The sequence below is a fragment of the Miscanthus floridulus genome, chromosome 17 (genome assembly GCF_019320115.1).
Source record: "Miscanthus floridulus cultivar M001 chromosome 17, ASM1932011v1, whole genome shotgun sequence".
Classification (NCBI taxonomy): Eukaryota; Viridiplantae; Streptophyta; class Magnoliopsida; order Poales; family Poaceae; genus Miscanthus; species Miscanthus floridulus.
The window spans coordinates 100,015,179-100,036,593 of record NC_089596.1 but is presented as its reverse complement, the minus strand read 5'-3'; the positions used below and the strand labels follow the sequence as shown (position 1 = coordinate 100,036,593).

The window sequence follows — 21,415 nt, the reverse complement described above, 5'->3', positions numbered from 1 at the left end:
CCCTGCCTCCCCTTCTGCGATGAGCGAGGTGGATGGGGGCATGGTGCAGGCGCAGAGCAGCACGAGATGTGGCCGGTGCGGCGGCGTAGAGGAAGGCGGATGGGAGCGTGGTCGTGGAGCGCAGTCCCAGACTCGTGGCGTTACGGCGATATTCTTTTTAAGAAATTATGGTGCCTCAAAAGGAGTAAATATATGAGTGGATAAAAAAGCCTCGTTGGTATCGCGGCCCACCAATGGAGCCATCTGGAACGTCTGAAAGGTCCTAATATGGCTAGAGGGGGGGTGAATAGCCTATTTAAAAATCTACAAATCCACTAGAGCAATTTAATTAGTATGATAAATAGCGTAATGCAAACTTGCTCTAGCTCTACAAGGGTTGCAAGCCACCTATCCAACAATTCTAGTTGCAATGATTACTTAGGCACACAAATTTGCTATGTAACTACTCACTAAGAGCTCTCAAACTTGCTATTATAAAGAGCTCAACTAGATGAATGTAAATAATAAAGCAAGCTCTCAATTCTAATTACACTAAAGAGCTTGTATCAACTAGTTTGCAAGAATGTAAATAAGTGAGTAGGGTGATTATACCGCCGTGTAGGAGATGAACCAATCACAAGATGAATATATAGCTAATCACCGGGAGAATGCCAAAGACAAGAGACAATCGATTTTCTTCCGAGGTTCACGTGCTTGCCAACACGCTACGTCCCCGTTGTGTCGACCAACACTTGGTGGTTCGGCGGCTAAGAGGTGTTTCACAAACCTCGTCCACACGATTGGACACCGCAAGAACCGACCCACAAGTGAGGTAACTCAATGACACGAGCAATTTACTAGAGTTACCTTTCGGCGCTCCGCCGGGGAAGGTACAACTCCCCTCACAATCACCGGAGACGGCCACGAACAATCACTAACTCGTGCCGATCCTCCACCACTGCTCCAACCGTCTAGGTGGTGGCAACCACCAAGAGAAACAAGCGAAATCCGCAGCGCAACACGAATACCAAGTGCCTCTAGATGCAATCACTCAAGCAATGCACTTAGATTCTCTCCCAATCTCACAATGATGATGGATCAATGATGGAGATGAGTGGGAGGGCTTTGGCTAAGCTCACAAGGTTGTTATGTCAATGAAAATGTGCAAGAGTTCCCCCATGAACCGGCCATGGGGCTATAAATAGAGCCCCAATCAAATAGAGCCGTTATACCCCTTCACTGGACAAAACGCGCTCTGACCGGATGCTCCGGTCATACTGACCGGACGCTGGCCCTCAGCGTCCGGTCGCCCGATGGACGCCACGCGTCACCAGCTTCAAACGCTGTTCGTCAGATTTCAACGGCTGCGAAGCTGACCGAACGCTCCGGTCAAAACTGACCGGACGCTGAAGCCCCAGCGTCCGGTCGTTTCTAGTAAGCTCCCCGAGGCATGTTTTTTCGACCGGACGCGTCCGGTCCACCTTGACCGGACGCAGCCAGCGTCCGGTGCTCAACCCTAGCCACTGTGCCGTCTGACAGCTTGACCGGACGCAGCCTTTCAGCGTCCGGTCGTTGAGTGACCCAGCGTCCGGTCAGTAGACCGACGCCAGCATCATTTCGACCAACTTCATTTCAACTCTAACTTCTTCACCCTTGCTCAAATGTGCCAACCACCAAGAATTTTGCATCCGGCGCAATAGAAAATAGACATTTCATTTTCCCAAACCCATCTCAACCCTGCAAACACCTTGTGCACATGTGTTAGCATATTTTCACAAATATTATCAAGGGTGTTAGCACTCCACTGGATCCTAAATGCATATGCAATGAGTTAGAGCATCTAGTGGCACTTTGATAACCGCATTCCGATACGAGTTTCACTCCTCTTAATAGTACGGCTATCTATCCTAAATGTGATCACACTCACTAAGTGTCTTGATCACTAAAACAAAATAGCTCCTACATTTTATACCTTTGCCTTGAGCCTTTTGTTTTTCTCTTTCTTCTTTTCCAAGTTTAAGCATTTGACCATCACCATGCCATCACCATTGTCATGATCTTCGCCATTGCTTCATCACTTGGAGTAGTGCTACCCATCTCATAATCATCTTGATAAACTAGGTTAGCACTTAGAGTTTCATCAATTAACCAAAACCAAACTAGAGCTTTCAACGTCCTACATGTCTCGATTATTCCCATGGAAAAGCCTTTTTTTACCCATTTAACTTTTACATAGTCTAATTCTCCTTCTCATTTATAAAACTGGGATGTTGAATCTCCTCAACTTTTAAACCTGATCGGTATAATTACTTTTGGCTGGTTGCCGCTGCCGGCTGTTGCTGTTTTCCTTTAGGTATTGTATTGTATCTCTGCGTTTTGTGGCAACTTCACTACTGCAGCCTGCAGCGCTGTTTTTTTGTTTTTGCACCCTAAGCGATCTGGGGTGGTAATCTAATGGCATCACGTCAGCCACGAAAGGGCTAAATTAGACCTCTTTGATAGTTTGCGGAGGTAAATTGGACAAAAATTACTTTTAATATTTTTTTGAAAAAATTATGCAACTAAAAATCATAATGTTTGGTTTAATCTTAGATAATTCATAGAAATTTTATTTTACCTCAAAAAAAATATGAAACTAGTTTTATACCTTTTCTAAAATAATGCTCTATCTAATGGTGCCAAAATTAAAACTATTCTACCATTCTATGGACTTGGGTTTGTTTTTTTGTTGCTAGAAGAGATCTCGTATATGTTATAGTTAGTCTATGTCGATGACCGTGATTGTGAAAAAGTTCAGAACTTCGGATGACTTTGATGACGACACAAGTATCATATAATGATGTAACAACATCATATTTGTTCCTACTTAGGCCTGGTTTAGTACAACTATAGGTAGAAACACGTCCCTAGGAAGATGCACAAATGGAGGACAAGTGCATCAAAATGAGCTAGCCTAAACAAGAGCATTTGCTAGCGAGAGTAGTCCATATCACTTAGCCTTCAACTTAGTTTGGTTAGTCAACAATATCTAGTATAATAGATAACGAGATCATCTGCTAGCAAATAAACATAAAAGGAGTCTATAGAACATTTAAACAATTTCAATATAGGCATTCGAAGATAGAACATGATTTTTCAAAAATACAAAAATTGTTTGGTAATTTTCTAAGCACAAATGGATCTTCTATGAGTTATTTAAGATTAGAATATATTTTAGGATTCTTATTGCATATAAAGTTTCTAGAAAAAATCTTAGATAATTTTCCAAAGAAAATATTTATAGTCATATTTATCCCTTAAAGTATCAACAAAGTTCGATCTACCCCTAATAGTGTGGTAAAACCACTATCCAAAATCGTTTAGAATGCAAAATCAAACTGTATTAAAAGCCAGTTTTGTAAATGTGAGGAAAATCGGATTATTGCCAAAATTAATGGAGTTGAAGAACATTTTCCTACTCTATGGTGATTGAGTTTCCGCGGCCCAGATTGTGTCGCGATTATTGTGTCTCCGCGACCCAACAAATTTAGCTGGGCCGAAACGCGTCGTCCTCAACCAAACTTGAGTGAGATGGGCCAGCCCGTACCGGGCTGCTGTTCATCTGTCGGTAGAGTGTCCCACCTTCACTCCTTTCATTTGACCACCAACTCCGGCGGCGCCGTACGTCGCAGCCGCACGCCACCCAGAAATACCTACATGGGGCGGACGGCGCGCTCCCGGCCTCCGGCCACCGAGCCGCCTCTGGCGGTCACCGGCCTTCGCTCCACCAAAATCTCCTTCCGCTCCCGTAAGATCGTCAAGACACCATCCGCCGAAAGCGAAACCTTGGGCCACGACCGCCCTGGCACCACCGGCTCCGGCGCCTCCAGTGCTGCCCGCGCTGTCCAACCCGGGAGAGCTCGCGGCGGCTCTGCGCCACCTCCAAACCGCGGACCCCCTCCTCGCCGCGGTCATTGCCTCCACTGAGGCCCCCACCTTTGCCGCCACCCCCTCCCTCCCCGCGTTCCACTCCCTCGCGCGCTCCATCCTCTACCAGCAGCTCGCGACCTCCGCTGCAGACGCCATCTACGCTCGCTTCCTCGCGCTCCTCCCCTCTGCTTCGGCGGCGGTCACACCCGTAGCCGCTGACGCGGTCACACCTGCCGCCGTCCTTGCCCTCGCCGCCGCCGACCTGCGTACCATCGGCGTCTCCGGCCGCAAGGCATCCTACCTCCACGACCTCGCGGCCAGATTCGCAGCCGGGGAGCTGTCCGACTCCGCCGTCGCCGCGATGGATGAGGCTGCGCTCCACGCGGAGCTCACCAAGGTCAGAGGCGTCGGCGAGTGGACTGTCCACATGTTCATGATCTTCTCGCTGCACCGCCCCGACGTGCTGCCATGCGGCGACCTCGGCGTGCGCAAGGGCGTGCAGGAGCTGTACAAGCTCAAGGCGCTCCCCCATCCGGAGGAGATGGCGGCATTGTGCGAGCGGTGGAGGCCGTACCGGTCAGTCGGCGCATGGTACATGTGGCGCCTCATGGAGAGCAAGGGCGCTGCAGCCAAGAAGAAGAATAAGGGTAATGCTGAGTTCTTAGCTAGGTATGTACATGTATGTGATGGTCTTATGTATTAGTTCTCCCAAAACTGTTAAATTTAGATGATTCTGGGGTAGGTGATGGTGTGTCAGATTTGTGACACTGTCTATGTTCACATCAGGGTCCTTGCAGAGTTACAACTGAAGTTGACTAGTTCCAGTGTCAAATGCTATTATGTTGTAAGCTTGTGATTTTATTAGATATTCATAATTGATGCAACTATATGTGGAGCATAAGTTAATCGTTTCCTATCCTGATTATTAGAAGAAGGATGATTTTGTGGTTGGAAATGATAGTTTCTTCCTTTCAAGTATGTCGTTCCATATCATTATTCAGTCATGACTTGATTGTACATCTTAGAGCATAGATGTGAAATAGTTGGAATAAAGTTTTTGTCCGGACCAATCTGTGTTGCTGCTTTTGATTCTACTGTTACACCATCTCGATTCTACTTTATGCATAGAGGATTCTTTAACAGTGACTTATGGTGGCTCAAACATACGTGATTCTAGCATTTGGTTCTTTGCGTTGTTCGTGAGCACAATCTAATGACCTCTCTTTTTGAGCCCGATGCTTAAAAACAGTGGCCAGCTAAAGCAAAATTTGGTGGCAACAAAATGCTACAAGGCAATATTTTTTTAGTTTCCATAAATACATGAGTTTACATCCTCCATAACTTAGTTCAAGGGGACAATGAATACATGCGGTTTATGAATGTACACTAGATCCTACAACCACAGATAGACATAAATTTGCTCATAACCTATACTATATACATGTACACACTGTTTCATCATTTTATTCTCCAACCAGAGCTGGATTCCTTTGCTTCCTTCTAGAACCTAGGTCCATCTTAGATTCGTAGAGCTTTGTTTTCTGCCTCCTTGAGCCTCCAACATTTTAACCTGAAAGCAAAAGTCAATATGCACACCGTAAGTTTCTATGAATTGTAAACATTAATTCTGCTTTGTACATGTGATATCTGCTTGTACTGATTTCGTTTGCAGCTGCTTCTACAGCTGTTGTAAAGACCTGCCTACCAGAAATCACCCACTTGAAAATAAAACAAAAGAAAAGGACAATAAAGGAAGCAAAGAACTACCCAAAGCTTGCCTACTCACACTGCTAAAAAGCGCCATGGAGATGCCCTTTTGGCATAAGCTGTGACTTTCAGAGTAATATGAGAACCATGGAGATGCCCTTTTGGCATAAGCTGTGACTTTCAGAGTAATATGAGAACTGCATGTCGGGTGCAAGCTGGATGCACGAGGGAATAGAGTGTAAGGTACTAAGGTCCAAACTTTTCTATTGGAAGTAGGAGATTTTTGTCATAGTACTAGGATTGGAGCCCACATAATTAGTGGCCATTAGTGGACAAACACCGAGTAATTAGACCCAGATTCTCTTTCTGAGTACGAAAGGAAAGGATGTCTGCAGTTTGGCCTATACAATGTTGATGCGATCATCCCATTCATGGAACAGCTAAAGAACATAAAATACTCAGATGCTCGAGTGTGTGAATTCTTGAGACATCGATGACATAGCGATGCATGTTGAGTTATTCCTAAAAAAATATGGTATGGTAACTGAATTATGCTTAGCTCGAGGCCTGCTTCTTGTGACTATCACCAACTAGCATGCATATAGTTAACCAAAAGCTTATGAATACAGAACGAAGCTCTTATGTTATTTGTTTCCAGTTTGCTTTCGAAGTGTCATGGACTTTACCTCGGGTATAGAATCCCTGTGTCTTGTACTGGGGGTACGGCACGTGGCCTGACTCAATCATCTTGACGTCGTAGTCAAGATCTTCATAGTGGCAGCGCACCTCCTCAGCAGACTTGATGCCTCCCATGGCGCTGGACACTTTGTCCCACCGGTTGGGTGTGCCCTCGCCATAGTAGGCTAGTGCCTGTTCAAACATCTTGTTCTCTTTCTGGCTCCACTTTGACATGGAGTTGGGAGAGGAGCTCCGCGAGGCAGACATATTTGAAGTATCCTTGTTGAGATACTAACCTCTGTTGGTGCTAAGGCTTACTGTATCTAGTGTCTAGACTAAAGTATTTTGCTCTTCAGAAGCTCTTATGGTGTAGTATCTCTTGTCACAAGGTCTGCTATTTATAGGCCCTGGGGTTGCCTGCTGCGTGCGCGTGTGTGAGCTATAAGTTGCATGGAATCACAATTGTGGGTTAAAGGTGGCTGAGGAGAATAAGGCTGGCTGGTTTCAGGGCCAAGGGACATGGAGACTATGTGATCTAAATTCAAAGAGTAGAATCTCTATGTTTTAAAACCTCTTAAGATTTTTGTGTTGAGATGACTGGTGGTGCATGATGCTGGATATGGTATCAGAGAAGAGCTCTTCGTGTCCCAAGCTTAGGGCCATAGCACCTGTGCGTTTCATCTGTTGTTAGAGTTAATTTCCTGATGTTTGGGTGACTTTGTACACACACTTCGTCACCCTTTCTAACACATCAAGCTTGTAGCTGAACTTGCAGGTGCTTAGATCTCACAAGTCACAAGTAGGGGGCATTCTGCTTCAAAAAAAAGGAATAGCTTTAGATTCTGGTCCGCCTGTGTTTTTCACACAACCGAGATGGAGCTGAGCTCTGGAGTTCTGTACACCCCATTTCAGCAGCACACTGAATCTAACAATGCCAATGGTTTATTTTGCGTGCATGTTGCTGCTCTCTGATGCACAAGCACTGATCATTTCAGCCCCCTGAGGAAATACAACAGCTGTCGTCCAAACTCACTTTATGACTGCAGACATGGAGTGCCTCCTTTTTACTGCAAAAAAAAAGGACTTTGCATGCCAACATATCACCTCATCTCTGGCATATTAGCATGGTAACATTAGTCCTTTTGAGATGGCAACGCAATATCCTGTGTTTGAGCATGCACACACGCTTGCATTCATACACGAAAGACAATAGGGGTGATGAAACATTCTCTGTATCAGTGATATAGTAATAACTCCTATATATGGCTCAAGTTCTGATCAAACATATACTTTCCATCGGCAAGAACAGTGGGCACTATGAATAGGCAGACAGGAGTGAGGGTAAGATCAGTGCAAGTAATCAAATTAAATGTAATGCCATTGTATCCAGCAGCTGTTTTGTACTTGCAGAGACCTATAAAGGCATGGTGTTGTCTGCTGTGGATGAATGCACTTATAATGGAGCAAAGTTACAAGGTTGCCTTGCTCTGTAAGTAGTGACTGCTGAATCCCTTAGTGACTAGACTAGACGTATTTGTTTGCCTCTCCTTAAGTGGCAGGTCGATCCATCACATATCCAAAGGCTGAACAAGATTGCAGTGTTGTCTTTTGTCTTCTTCGTTAAGGTAGATTGTCTGTAAAGGGGTTTAACTTTTGAGTGGTGAATTAAAGGAAATCCAAAGCCTACCCTTTTGTACACATGAAATGACCTTATCTGGGCTGTATCCTTGCCCCATGCATGATGAGAGATTGGAAGAATTATGTGCCAAGCAAGGCTTGTTAAGTCCCTTTTGGACTGAAGAATACATTTCACCTGTTGCCAGGGCCTTGGAAGAGGGAATTGCATATGTTCTCTATGGTCCATGCCAAAGCTACCCTTATGATTCTGAGACTGCACTTGTACAGCAAGGTACTTGTTGCATGATAAAACTCAGGTCAGTAAATATTTGTTAGGTCCTTGCAGATGCTTGCAAGATGCTAGTGTTGTAGCATGGAGGACCATTGTCTTTAGTGTCTGAAATATGAGACTGGCATGCAGGTCGATGTCTGAGCACATAGCTCGGAAGATGTGCGTATCAGCCAATAGGCTATGTGACTGCGCCTGCAAGATGACGTGCTTCCTGAAAAGTCAGAAGCTGCAAAGGTGCGCAAACCAAACCTCTGATTGAATGCTTCCATGGCTCATAGTTCCTAGATTCTTGTCTCTATCTGATAGCCATTGTTTACCATTGTCCATTCATGTATCAGCTTTGATGCATCTGATCACAATGATCTCAGCTTGTTGTAGCATCATGTTGACCATTGTCCATTGTCATATCAACTTCATACATGGTTAAAAAACTAGTTATCAAAATGCTGTCACTTCAAACACAGATTCACGTGTAATTGGAAATTTTAATTTATATATTACTTGATGCATAATTCACTGGAGAATGGAGGATAACAGGATTTGGCCTAAGAACATCCATTCTTTTCACCGTGTATCTCTTTGCAATCTCAGCCATCCGATGTACAATCCATAGAACATATTCCAAAGGAGATAAGCAGCCGGTGCACGCCCCTTGGGGACCAAAGGAATATATCTATGTGGGTATATGTAACTTTTCATCTCCAATGATCCTGGAAAGGGAATTGACTACATTTCAATCTTGTTCCCGGCTTGTTCATGGAATTCGCACTGTCCCACAGAATAAGATTTGATTTACTGCCACTTGATCTGTCCAAAGGCTACCATTTCTTCGTTCAGATGAATGGGCGTGGAAGGTTTGCATCCATCGGATGTGTTGGAGCAGCAAGTTGCAGTTTTGATTCGTGCAGTGTGCATCGAGCCATCAGGAGATCTCTACCTCGGAATCATATCTGCACAAAGCCGTCGGAAAGATGCAGGATTCCCACTGATATTTTGAACCATCCAGGCAAGGCTTCACGAAGATGCTGGGTAGTGAAATGGAGACTTCTTTCAAGCGCTGTGCTAGCGTTTCTGAATATTTTTAGGGTAGTGTTTGAGCCTGCAGCTTTGTATGGGCTGTTACCAAAGATAGATTGTGACTTGAGATACTTCAAATCTTGAATCTTTATTTGTGTTTACCTCTTGCCCTGTGAAATTGGAGATTCTGGATTGAGTATTCTGTGTTGTTTTCAACTGGAAAGGGAGTATATATTGTGTTGAAATTAGTAATATTATTGCCTTGTTGGGTTTTAAAAGAAGAATATATTATTCTGTAGCTTTTTGTGTACAGAGATGGGTTCTTGCAATTCTACTGACGTTCAAGTTCAGGGTACGCACCACCAGTGAGTTATACGGTCAACTTGTCTCCTACTTAAAAGTTAAAACAATTGTTTAAGCACTACAACAATAACGGCTTTTTGCAGTGACTGTGAGCCATCGCTCACTGCTTATATTCTCTTAGAGCTGAGCCATCATTAGTTGGTATCTGGCCAGCTGCTTGATGCTATCACCAAGTAGCTCGAATTCAGTGGCCGCCTCTGCATCAGCCTGATTCCAAATCTTGAACGCAAAAAAGCTTGGATCAGATTCTACTCTGATCGACAAGTTGACGAATGCGAATCCAGGCGGTCTGCATCTCAATGTTCGGGATTCAAAGTGCTGCATTCTTTTCATCTGATAAGGAAATGCAAGCGGATTCCAGAGGAAACTTCATAGCCAAAGTCGCCTATCTAGTCCAAAGCAGCCACGTCCATCTCGACACACAAAGGAGAACTCTTCAGTTCCTCACTTGTAAAAAAAGAAGTCTCCACCGGCGTTCGTCACACAAATATTAGTAGAGACGCAGGCATCTGTATGTCCTGTGCTCTGGAGTCCCCAAGGGGGCTAAAAGTTTTGATAATTGATTGTGAAATGTGTAAAATTATGCTTAGTGACACTCAAAGTGAGCACTAGTTTTGAAACAAATTATACCCACTGATAACTCACGCTACAAAACTGAACACATAAACTTTTATCATCACACAACTTCAAAACATCTGCCTACTGCCTACTGAGTAGCTGTAGTCGGACGAGACAAAATTTAGCAGGGAGGCAGGCATCCAGCATTCCAGCCATGCTTAGCTCCTCAGCTTCTTTACCGCGGGGCTTTCCCAGCCTTCTTCCCAGCTTTCCCTCTCATGCCTTTCGGGCCACCCTTCCCCTTTGCGCCTTTGCCGCCCTTCTTCCCTTTCTTCCCAGTTCCGCCAGCCCGCTTGTCCTTCTTCATCCGTGGATCCACCAACACCTTCCCTTTGCCAGCCCTCACCTGAACCCCCTTCTTTGCAACAACATACTCCTTCTGAGGCTTCTTTGGCATCGCCTTCCTGTAAATCTGGTCAATCATCTTCCTCTTTGATCGCTCGTTTATGTCATTCTGGTCCGCTATGGCATCTGCCTTTTGGCGTGCCTTGTCAAGTTGCTTCATGACAACACGCTTCTTCCGAGCCTTGGCCTCTGCAACCTTCTTGGATGGGCGGGCATCAATCTCCTTAAACTGAGCCCTCATCGCAGCCTACTTCCTCACGCGTAACAGGCTTCATGGGCTGCCTATGCCTCTTTTCATCCTCAACAAACCAGTTGGGTAACCCTTCGTCATCAAACATGTGCTTGTTGTAAGCATCATCAAGTATCTGCTCTCTCTGTTTCTTCCTCAGCATCTTCTTAGCATAGGCTAGTACTTCAGCCTTTCTGTAATCATCGAGATCATCCTCCGATTCATCAGAAGATGAAGATGAATCATCTTCGTTTCGGACAGGTTCTGCTGGTACAATCTCAAAATCTTCTTGTTGCAAACACTGTGCTTTAGTCACCTTTTCCTTTTTGCCAGTATCCATCTTCTTATTCCTCTGCAAACTCTCCCTTTCATCTTCAGTGTCACTCTGCTCAGTAACGCCGGTTGCAGCTTCTGTGAACACATCCTGACTATACCATTGCTTTACAATCTGCTCTTTAGTTGGCCTCTGTTCATCTAGAGATAACAGAAGGGGATTGGTCTCCTGATCTTGATCTTCGTCAAAATCTTGATCCATTTCAACATCACCATCATCTTCACCTCCCTAGTAAGATTAAAAGATAATAAACATCTATATCACCTTAAAACTTTACAACCTCTATTATTGTAACCAAGACAAAAGAAATTGAGATCTTAAACTTTACACCCTCTATTATTGTAAATTGTAACAAAGAAAAAAGAATTGCATAGCATTGTACAAGTCCTGCCCTTTGGCAAAGTATTACCTCTAAGAGGTCTGCATCAGCATCAGGATTGATTCGTTTCGCACGCTTGCGTTCTTGTTTTATTTCACCACCCTTTTTAGTTACAAAGCGCTCATAAGCTTCATCAAGCATCTCCTCAAGCTGGGCATCATACCTGATGTGAACAATGATTACTTACAAACTTTTGACATGACAGTTTTCTTTTTTAGAAATATAAGGATATTTGATCACTTAATTATGTGTTCAGATGGTGTGGATGTTCAAAAAAAATTACCTCTGCTGTTCCTCGTCAGAATCCATTTCCTCATCAGAGTCTTCACGAGCTTGAGTATCCTCATTCTCACTGTCTCCAATTTCATCTTCCACATCAAGCTCTGCTGATTCAACAGCTTCAAGTTCTTTTCCACCCTAAAAAAAAGGAAAATGAATATAAAAACTTAAGGATTAGATGATCATGAACGAGAATGCTCTTTTAGATGCTTTTCCAAGAACAAACCACAGGTAAAGATAGAACATACACAGCTCATTAGAAGGCTTACAGAAATCCAAATAGAGTGGATAAAAGTTGTTGGTGAGTTTTAGCAAAAATGGAGCCTGTTGTATTTAGAAATTATTGCATGCGGGACATAGAGGAAACTCAAGAGAGGAAAATGAGTATTGCTGTTTACTTCTTTAAGTGTAACAAATGGGGGAAAAACAAGTTTCATGTAAAACTAAATCTCTTCCAGTGAGCTATCAGTATAAATTCTGAGGACAGGTAATGCCACTAAGTAAAAGATAGCACATAACATGTCCACAGAAACAAGCATTATACCTTGATAACACTAATAGAAAACAAGTCAGGATCTCCATAATCATCTCCTGTAGCATCAATCTGCATTCCTGTGGCCTTGCGTGCTTTATCCTGGAATGAAGAGAGCCATATGTCAGCATAAATCTCAAATCAACATCATATTGCAAAATATGCATATGTATTTCATATACCTTTGCCCGACGCTTTGACAAACGCTTTCTCTCTCTTTTTTTCTTTCTATCAATGACACTGGTCAATTCTTCCATTTCCTGTAGAAGTACATCATCATCCGTGACCTTTGTGTTCTCCACAGCATCACTGACCTTTGGGGTGACTTGTGAAGACGCTGACAGTGCTTTTCGTAAGCGAATTCGCCATCTAACATGGTCATGCAATAGATATAAGATTTATATACTCTGCACACCTCTACTTATAGACTTGTTTGGGTTATCATAACTATTTAAATGAACAGAAATAAACCATATGGGAAAATAGAATGGTAGATAAGGTACTCACTTCAAGATATGCTTGAAACTATTCTTATCCAACAGAAGCAAGTCCTCACAGAAATTTTTTATCTGGCACAAACCAAATAATCAGCCGTAAGTACCTATACAAAAATAGATGGAAAGATAAGCTGTGCAGTATGCTTAGCAAAGGCATCAGTTCCTTACATCATCTGTTGTAAGCTCATGATTTTTTATGGGCAGGGATTCTGGATTATCAAATGAAATTGCATTGTAAGAGCCCAAAAACTCCAGTGGCGCCTGGGCGTCAGACCATATAAAGTCTGATGCCAAACCAACTTTCCGCAATGTCGTATTCCCTTCTTCATACCTACATACAAGTTATTGATATCAGTGTATAACAATCTATTGTGCCATAGGGCTTTGTGTAACAAAAACTTAAAGCTACAACTTCTACAGGTGGATTCCACCAAAGTTTTTCAACATAGAAAGAACAGCGTATGCCTTTTTAATAAACTTCTACAGGTGATAGGCTTGGTGAGCCAACATAAACACCCACTCACTCTTATGAAAATAAACACAGACAAAAAAATTGCAGCCTTAATGTAACACCCTCGGTGTTACATTGTACAGCTTTTTGCTAAACACTGCATAAGCATAATACTTGTGTATACATGTTGGTATTATAGGGTATAAAGCAGTTTTCGAAACTTGAAGCGTTCATTTGAAACATGAAACGAAATTACATTTCATGCCGCATGGTGTTACTTAGGGTTCTTAATGAATTTTTATTGAAAGGAAATGTTATAGGACGCGTATGTGACTTTAATAAAGTTGGTAGTATAAACTTCATAGGTGACGGTGAAATACTTGCGGTCGGAAATGAGGTTTGCTAGCTAATATATCAAGAAGCTCGGAAAAGGAATTCGACGCGAAACCGTTCGAAGTTTAAGTCATTTCGCGTAAGTTTGAAAATGGGTCAACGAAGCCATGTTTGGCAATTTTTGTAGAGCGATCGGCTCAGGAAGTGGCGAGATGTCTTGGCTTAGGTCGATAGCCCTACGTACCCTCTTGCGTATAGAAGAATTGGTTTGGCGTTTGGACCATCGGGTAGGATTTTTCAACAACTTTAAAAAGTGTGCACGTCACCTAGTTTTAACCAAAGCCAGCGCTGGTCGCAGTCACCGCCTCTGCCTGGCACCGCTGCTGCCGTTGCTGGCCGCCAGCGAGCACTGCCGAGCCGGCCGCATCGCCACTGCTGCGCTTGTGCGGGCACGCCACGCGCGGGCCGCCGCACTGGCCGTCCCGGTCACTGTACTCGCCCTACTAGTTGCGCTGCGCTGCTGCACTGGCACACCGCGTACGCTCCCGCACCGGCCGCCGTTGGTCCTGCGCTGCCGGTCTGGGTCTCCTGCAGTCGTGCGCTGGCACACGGCACGCGCGCGCGCTAGGCCCGGCCGTGCCTGGCTGCTCTGCTCCTCCTTCAGCGCGTCCGCCCGTGGCTGCTGCTCGCCGTCGCGTCGCGTCGCGTCGTTTGCACTGCGCGCCATCCGGCGTTGCCGTCCCGCTACTGCTTCCGTTGACATCGGCTGTGTGCGCGCGTGGGCTCGTCCTGCTTGCCTCGTCCTCACGCTTGCGCTCGAGGCCACGCCAAAGGTGCCAGTCACGTCGCCTGGAAGGTCGCTGGCCGGCCGAGCCACGCCAAAGCTGAATCGATGCGCTAGCCCCCTTTCTTTGTACCGAGCACGTCTGGTGGTCGGGTGGAAGGACGGCGTCGTGCCAAACCGGTCACTGTGGCGGTGGTACAAGGGAGGGGCGCCAATTTGAATTTTTGCCGTCGCCGGCCGCCATAAGTCCGTAGGCGCCGCTCCTGCAATTGGCCTCACACACTCCACCGTTTTCCAATTAGCGGTGCACACTACGAGCTCGGGTAGTTACCTGTCGAGTGAAGTCATTCCGGCGTTCGTTCGGCCTATAGTGAGGTGAGGCGGGGCGTTCCCCTCGCGGCGGTCCGCCATGGTCGCCAGAGCGGGCGCACGGCCAGAGCGTCGTCTGGTGCTTCGCCGTTTCAATTAGGCTGTGCCTTGAGTAATAGTTGACTTGGTTATCGCGCTCGTGCAGTGGTTTCGCCGGTGGAGCCGCGGGTCACCGGAGACGCTGTCGCTGTGCTCGCTGGGAACCAGAGTCACCCCGTGTTCGTGGCCGACCGTCTTGCCGAGCCTCGTGCCTTCGCCCAGTCCGTCCGTCACACCGCTGGTGAGGTCCTCTTGCTCCTATGGTAGCTGGTTGACTCAATTAGGGCCGGGGTTCTCCGGAACGCATAGTCGTCCCCGGCGGACGTAGGTAGATGCTGTTTCCATGGCCGACGCGTTTGAAGGTAGTAGCGGACCAATTAGGACTTCTACATTGTTTAACGCAGCCTGCAGATGGACCATACATGAACCCGAGTACTGGTGTTTTTGTTGAACAAATTCTACAAACTGTTAATTCTTGTTCATTGTTGCTTACCCAAAGAGCAGAAAAGCACAGTTTTCTGGCTCAAACTAGAAATGCCTAACTGATTATGTGACTTTAAAAAATGCCGAATTGGTGAGAACAAACATCTCAATTGCTTGCACGAAATAACAGAGCAACTTGTAAACTTTCACGATACCAAGAGCAATGCAATTATTTACATGTGAGCAGAAAAAGGATATTGGAAAACAGACTGTTATAAACTTATAATGAACGTAAGAAGTGGATATTTAATGTGAGAACTGAGAACAGATATAGGTAGAACATTATAGTCCACTATGATGTGAACACTGCTAATCGTGCTAACAATTATAAAGGGGGGCGTACCCAGTGCAGAGAGCTCCCGCTCTGTGCGGGGTCTGGGGAAGGGTGTCAGTGCCAAGCCTTACCCTCGCCTGTGCAATGCGAGGAGACCGCGACTCGAACCCGGGACCTTCCGGTCACAGGCGGTAAGACTCTACCGCTTGCACTAGGCCCGGTCACACTGCTAATCGTGCTAACAATTATATAGATATAAAAAAGATACATACTTTCAGAAGGGGAAAAGGAAAAGAAGCAGGCAAACTTGATGTGAAAAGAGGGCCTACCCATCACGGTGTCTCTTTTTCCTACCATCCATGACATCCCTAGACTGCAGAGCACCAAAATTTCCAAAATTAAGGTATGCTAGCAGAAAAAAGAAAAGAAACTAGATAGATGATTCAGACAAGTGGCTCAACATACTTTGGTCTGTTCTGGAACCACACTGAACAAGTGCTTTATATCAAGAAGTTCTGGCTGAATCTTTGCGGGAGCCTTGTATTTCAGGCAGATGATATAAATTTCAGCAGATGTAGACCGACTTGCCGAAGGTTTAGTCGCCTCAACCTTCTCAAACAACTGCAACCAAGATGATATTTGATGTTTCAATTAACCAAATATGAAAAATAAAAAAATACAAAACATTTAATGAATACACACCTGTTTAAGACAGTACATAATAGCGTTGTAATCTTGAGACCTAAAAACCTGTTGAAGAAAAAGAAGAGTTGATTAAACATGGATTGAAATGTGAGACAATGAGAACAATGAAAATAAAGCTGATTCAACAACTGAAGGAGATGAGTTAATAACAAAACACATGACAACTCTGCAAGGTATAAACTGTCAAAACCACTCAACATGTCAGAAGAATGGATACTACTTCACTGTGAACCAAGGAGCACACACACACATATATATACATAAACATAACACCTGCCTAGGGATGAAAATGTCAAGATATCATGCTGCCACTTATTTAGAACAGATTTTTATAGTGTATTTTCAACAAAGATATTTTGCATTCACATATTACAAGGAAAATAAGCATCATGCTTAATTACAGAGGGAAGCCAATGGCTGCAACATTGAGCATTCTTCTTCTGTAGAATCCTTTACCTTCGTGATGAAGGCGCCCTTGGGAGCGAGGAACATGGTAGCAAGGCGCAGTGCGTCGATGACAAGCGCCGACTGCGATGTGGCCTCCTGCGCCCAGGCACCACCGACGTTGGGCGACCCGTCGTGGAGCACGACGTCGAAGGCGGAGACGCCGTTGGAGTCCATGAGCCTCCGCACCGCGGCGCGGCACTTGGTGGTGGTGATGTCCTCGGTGAGAGAGTGGGCCCCGCGGATGGGGCGGATGGGGACGAGGTCGACGCCGACGACGAAGGCTCCCACGGGGGCATGGTTGACGGCCACCTGGACCCACCCTCCCGGCGCGGCGCAGAGGTCGAGCACCGAGCGCGCCGTCGGGAGGAAGCGGAACCGCGCGTCAAGCTGGAGCAGCTTGAACGCCGCGCGACTCCGGTACCCTTGCTCCTTGGCGAGGTGGTAGAACTTGTCCTGGCGCTGCTTCCCCTTCGCCTTGCCCATCTCCGCCGCCGCCGCCGAGACTTCCCAGCGAGGGGATGGGGGCTAGGGTTTTGGAGATGTTTTTGCTCCGAGCTCCGGCGGCGGTTGGGAGCTTGCTGCTCTGGTCGTTTTTGTCGGGAGGGCTCCGTGGCGGGTAGGACGTGACCAGTTCATGGGCCTGGGCCTTTTCCTTTTATGGGCCTCTGAAAATGGGCCGAAAACATCTCGTCGCCTGCCTTCTCTTTCTTATCCCCAATGGCGGATGCACGCGGACACATTGCGCACTCTGTGCAGTCTGCACTCGCCACGATGGAGCTTGGCCTCGCTCTCCGGTTCGTCGCGCCGCCGCCGCTGCTGCCGCCGTGTCTCTCCCATAGAGCTCTTGCTCTTCCACCGGATTTTATTTCCCCGTGTGTGCTGCAAGGAAGACGCGTCCGCGCCTCGAGACTGAAGCATGGAGCTGGGGCTGTGTGCAATGCGATTATGACCTATTCAGGAGTGGAAGAGGATGAGATGGTGGAAGAAGAAGTGGAGGAGGAGGAGGAAGCTGAACCGGCGGTGAGCACGAGGCCGCGCCTGGAGCTCATCGAGAAGCCGGACCGGAGCCTGGCGCTGCTGGATGAGTACGAGTCGGAGGAACTGGGCACCTCTCATTGCGCCAATCACCGCAGCGGTTAGGCTTCTCACTTCTGTGCTTCCTGCGTTTGAAATTAGTCGGGTTTAGTATTGGTTAAGCTTAGGAATTGAGGTCATGCACTTAGTTCTGAACTTTATTAGCCAAATTTCGTCCTAGTTCGTAAAGTAAAATTAAGGAGCTTGCAAAATTGCAATGCGCAGAGCATTTTCGTCAAAATTGCAAAGTGGAAATTGATCCATATTGAATGATTGGCGTATTGATACGGTGTCTCCTCAGGCTATGTTGCTGTATTGGGGAAGCCAAATGTTGGCAAGAGCACCCTTATAAACCAAATGGTTGGTCAGAAACTTTCAATTGTAACAGATAAACCGCAAACGACAAGACATCGCATTCTTGGTATATGTTCTGAACCAGAGTACCAGGTATCAGAATTTAATTCAGTTCAATGCAAATTAAGGTCCTTGCAAGTTTCTAGCCCCAATTATCATCAAGGGGATCATGTTGCTTTTCACTGCTAATCTGAGTTATCATCTAGTTTGCAGATTATACTTTATGACACTCCTGGTGTTATTAAAAAGGAGATGCATAAGCTGGACAGTATGATGATGAAGAATGTTAGAAGCGCTATTGGCAGTGCGGACTGTGTGCTTGTTGTTGCTGATGCTTGCAAAGCACCTGAAAAGGTACTGCCACCACCCACCAGTAAGAAAGAAAGTAATTGGTCCTGAGTCCTGACATTCAACCATTTTTTTACCTTACATCTTGTAAGCTTTGAGCTTTTAGATTGATGAAATGCTTGAAGAAGGTGTGGGAAACAAAGATATTGGACTTCCTGTACTGCTGGTATTGAACAAGAAAGATCTCATAAAACCCGGAGAAATCGCAAAGAAACTTGAGGTATGAACCTGATACAATTGTTGAAAGGTGTTTCCCTGTTTCCTTTGTGCTTTCCTCTGCATGCAGTTGGTATTGATTTCCGGACAACTCTTTTGACAGTGGTACCAAAAATTTACTAATGTTGATGATGTTATACCAATAAGTGCTAAATTTGGTAATGGGGTGGATGATATCAAGGAGTGGATATTGTCAAAGCTCCCTCTGGGTCCTGCTTACTACCCCAAGGTATTAGCAAATCGTTCATATTTTTCTAATGACATCTCCCCTGTGCTTTGTTTGCCTTTAAATGTCATTATCTGTCCTCTTATATTATAGACAGAGAGAGTCAGGTCCGCACGCTCAGAACATTTTAGTGAATATTTTTGTCTGTGTGATCAAGAGTGTGCTCCTGAATATCATTATAGTTGAACTTGATGTGCCCATTCTAATGTTGAATCCAACAAATCTTGTGTTATTCATAGTTTGATGGATGGAGGCACTGGCAAATCATCTTTCTGCAGATGGCATAGTAGTTTGCTTTTTCCAGTATTGGTGAACTGAACAATGTGAACTTGAAACCGCTAATGTATGAATTAACATAAAAGGATTACTATGTGCCCTGCTAGGCTGCTACAAATCAGCTGTGAAGAAATATTTTCTCGAAAGCCAGAGATTAGGAACTTCCCCGATATATTTTTACTTCGCTAGATGATGTTAATAATAGGTTTACACCCTTTTAGTACATTGTTATCACCCTCTTTTTTGCTCTGTGGTTTATCTCTTAAATGAGCATATGCTCTGTAATATGATTCCTCAGTTGAACTGAATCGTCTATTTTTTGTTAGATGCTGTACTACATAGGACAATTTCAGATTAATAGGCACATTTGGTTCATGTATTTAGCCATGTGGTTCACCATGTTGCAGGATATAGCTAGTGAACACCCTGAGAGATTTTTGTTGGTGAAATAGTGAGGGAAAAGATTTTTGTTCAATACAGGCAGGAAATTCCTTATTCATGCCAGGTATATCTTCTGGTCTTTTCCCTATCAGTTTGATGCAGCATATTGTCCATCATGATATTCTTTATTACTAATATAATCATTTTTCTGTGACAGGTTAATGTTGTCAGTTACAAAAGTAGGCCTAGTGCCAAGGACTTCATTCAAGTTGAGATACTTGTTGAGAAAGAATCACAAAGAAGCATTATACTAGGGAAGGTAAAAAAAGGCTAAGAATACCCTAATTACGCATGATCTGGGTTGGTTTCCCTGGATATTTGAAATACATGAGACAGAAGTTAGTTTTTTTTTTCAATCTAAGATTAAATCTATTATTATTAAAAAAGGAATTAGGCCATGGATTCCTGGTTTGTGTTGTCTAATAGCAAAATATTCCCCTAACATGTCCGATCAATGCAGGATGGCAAAGCCATAAAGATGCTGGCAACTGCATCAAGGCTTGATATCGAGGACTTCCTACAAAAGAAAGTCTACCTCGAGGTTTACATCTTCTTCGCTTTTATGTGGTTGCTGTGGACTTGCCATCTGCTGCAATGCAAAAAAAAAAAAAAAAAACTGTGCAATGCAACTAATCGTGGAGAAGTTTCTGTCTAACAGCAATGCATGACTCCTTGTACAGATACAGGTCAAAGTGAAGGAAAACTGGCGACAAGACGAGCGACTTCTGAAGCGGTATGGCTACGGCGGCGAGATCCAAGCACTGTGACTTTGACCCTAGGAGGATGCGCTATTACTGTCAGCCGCCGCGAGCATAGAATGACTTTACTTTTCCTTTTCATTTCTTCTTTTCTGTTGTTGGCGATGCGAGTGAGTATAGCGGTTAACCGAGTGTCGGACCCAACTAGCTGCTCAGTTATTAGTGAGGTCCAACTCTCAGCAAGTTCTGTGCTCTGATGCTGTTGTTTTGTCCTGTGGAACTGATTTTGCTGCAGATAAGTGAGCATGGTTGCGCTCTCTGTAGTCTCTAGTCTGTATAAATCATGGGAGAGAGGGTATCAGACAGCCGAGGCAAGTGCATGTAGTACAAGTCGCTTTTTTCCAATTTGTGTGCTTCGGGTGGCCGCGTGGGCGTTACGACGCCGCCGCGGCGGCGGGTCCAGGCGGTGGCGCGCCGTGTGCCCTGCGCCGGTCGTTGTGGATACGGTGAGGCAAAGCGAGCATGACCGGTTGGAGCTGTCGCCGCATTATTACTCGACCGACTGATGGTGAGACATGCACCCTGTTCGCTTTTAGTTTCAGCCAACACTGTTTTCCTCTCACAACACGCCGATGATGATCCATCGAGCATGCAGGTCGGATCTGACGCAGCATTGACTTGCTACCTCGGTCTCAACTCTCGACTTCTGTCTCTGTTGTCAAAAAATATAAACTCTCGACTTCTCCCCATACCACAGGACAGGTGGGGTGACTGAATGAATACGTACGTATACGCCAGCCCTACCGAATAGGGAGTTTCCAAACTAAAGCCGCCATAGGTGCGCACTGCAGTTTTCTTCCGCCATAGGTGTGCACTGCAGTTTTCTTCTCTCTGTTTTTTTTTTTTTTTGCCTTGTCTAATCTAGAAGATGTCAATTTTATTTAAAAGACGAATCTTGTTTAAAAGACGAATCTTGGCACATAGCAGGAAGGCTAGGAACACCGGTGCCCGAGCACACGAGTTTCTAGTTTTCAAGCTCATCATTAGATTAGGCTCGGGATGACCCTAACTCAGGCCCTGTCCGCTTCTCTTATAATTCGTCTTTTTCAGCTTAGTTTTTTT

At 45.1% G+C, this 21,415-nt stretch overlaps 3 pseudogenes; 2 read left to right on the top strand and 1 right to left on the bottom strand.

The window, feature by feature from the left end:
- Positions 1–3,601: 3,601 nt before the first annotated feature.
- Positions 3,602–4,949, top strand: LOC136515073 (alkylbase DNA glycosidase-like protein mag2; annotated as a pseudogene).
- A 5,176-nt stretch (positions 4,950–10,125) lies between these two features.
- Positions 10,126–17,256, bottom strand: LOC136515070 (uncharacterized; annotated as a pseudogene).
- On the top strand, positions 17,240–21,037 carry LOC136515071 (GTPase ERA1, chloroplastic-like; annotated as a pseudogene).
- Positions 21,038–21,415: the final 378 nt, after the last annotated feature.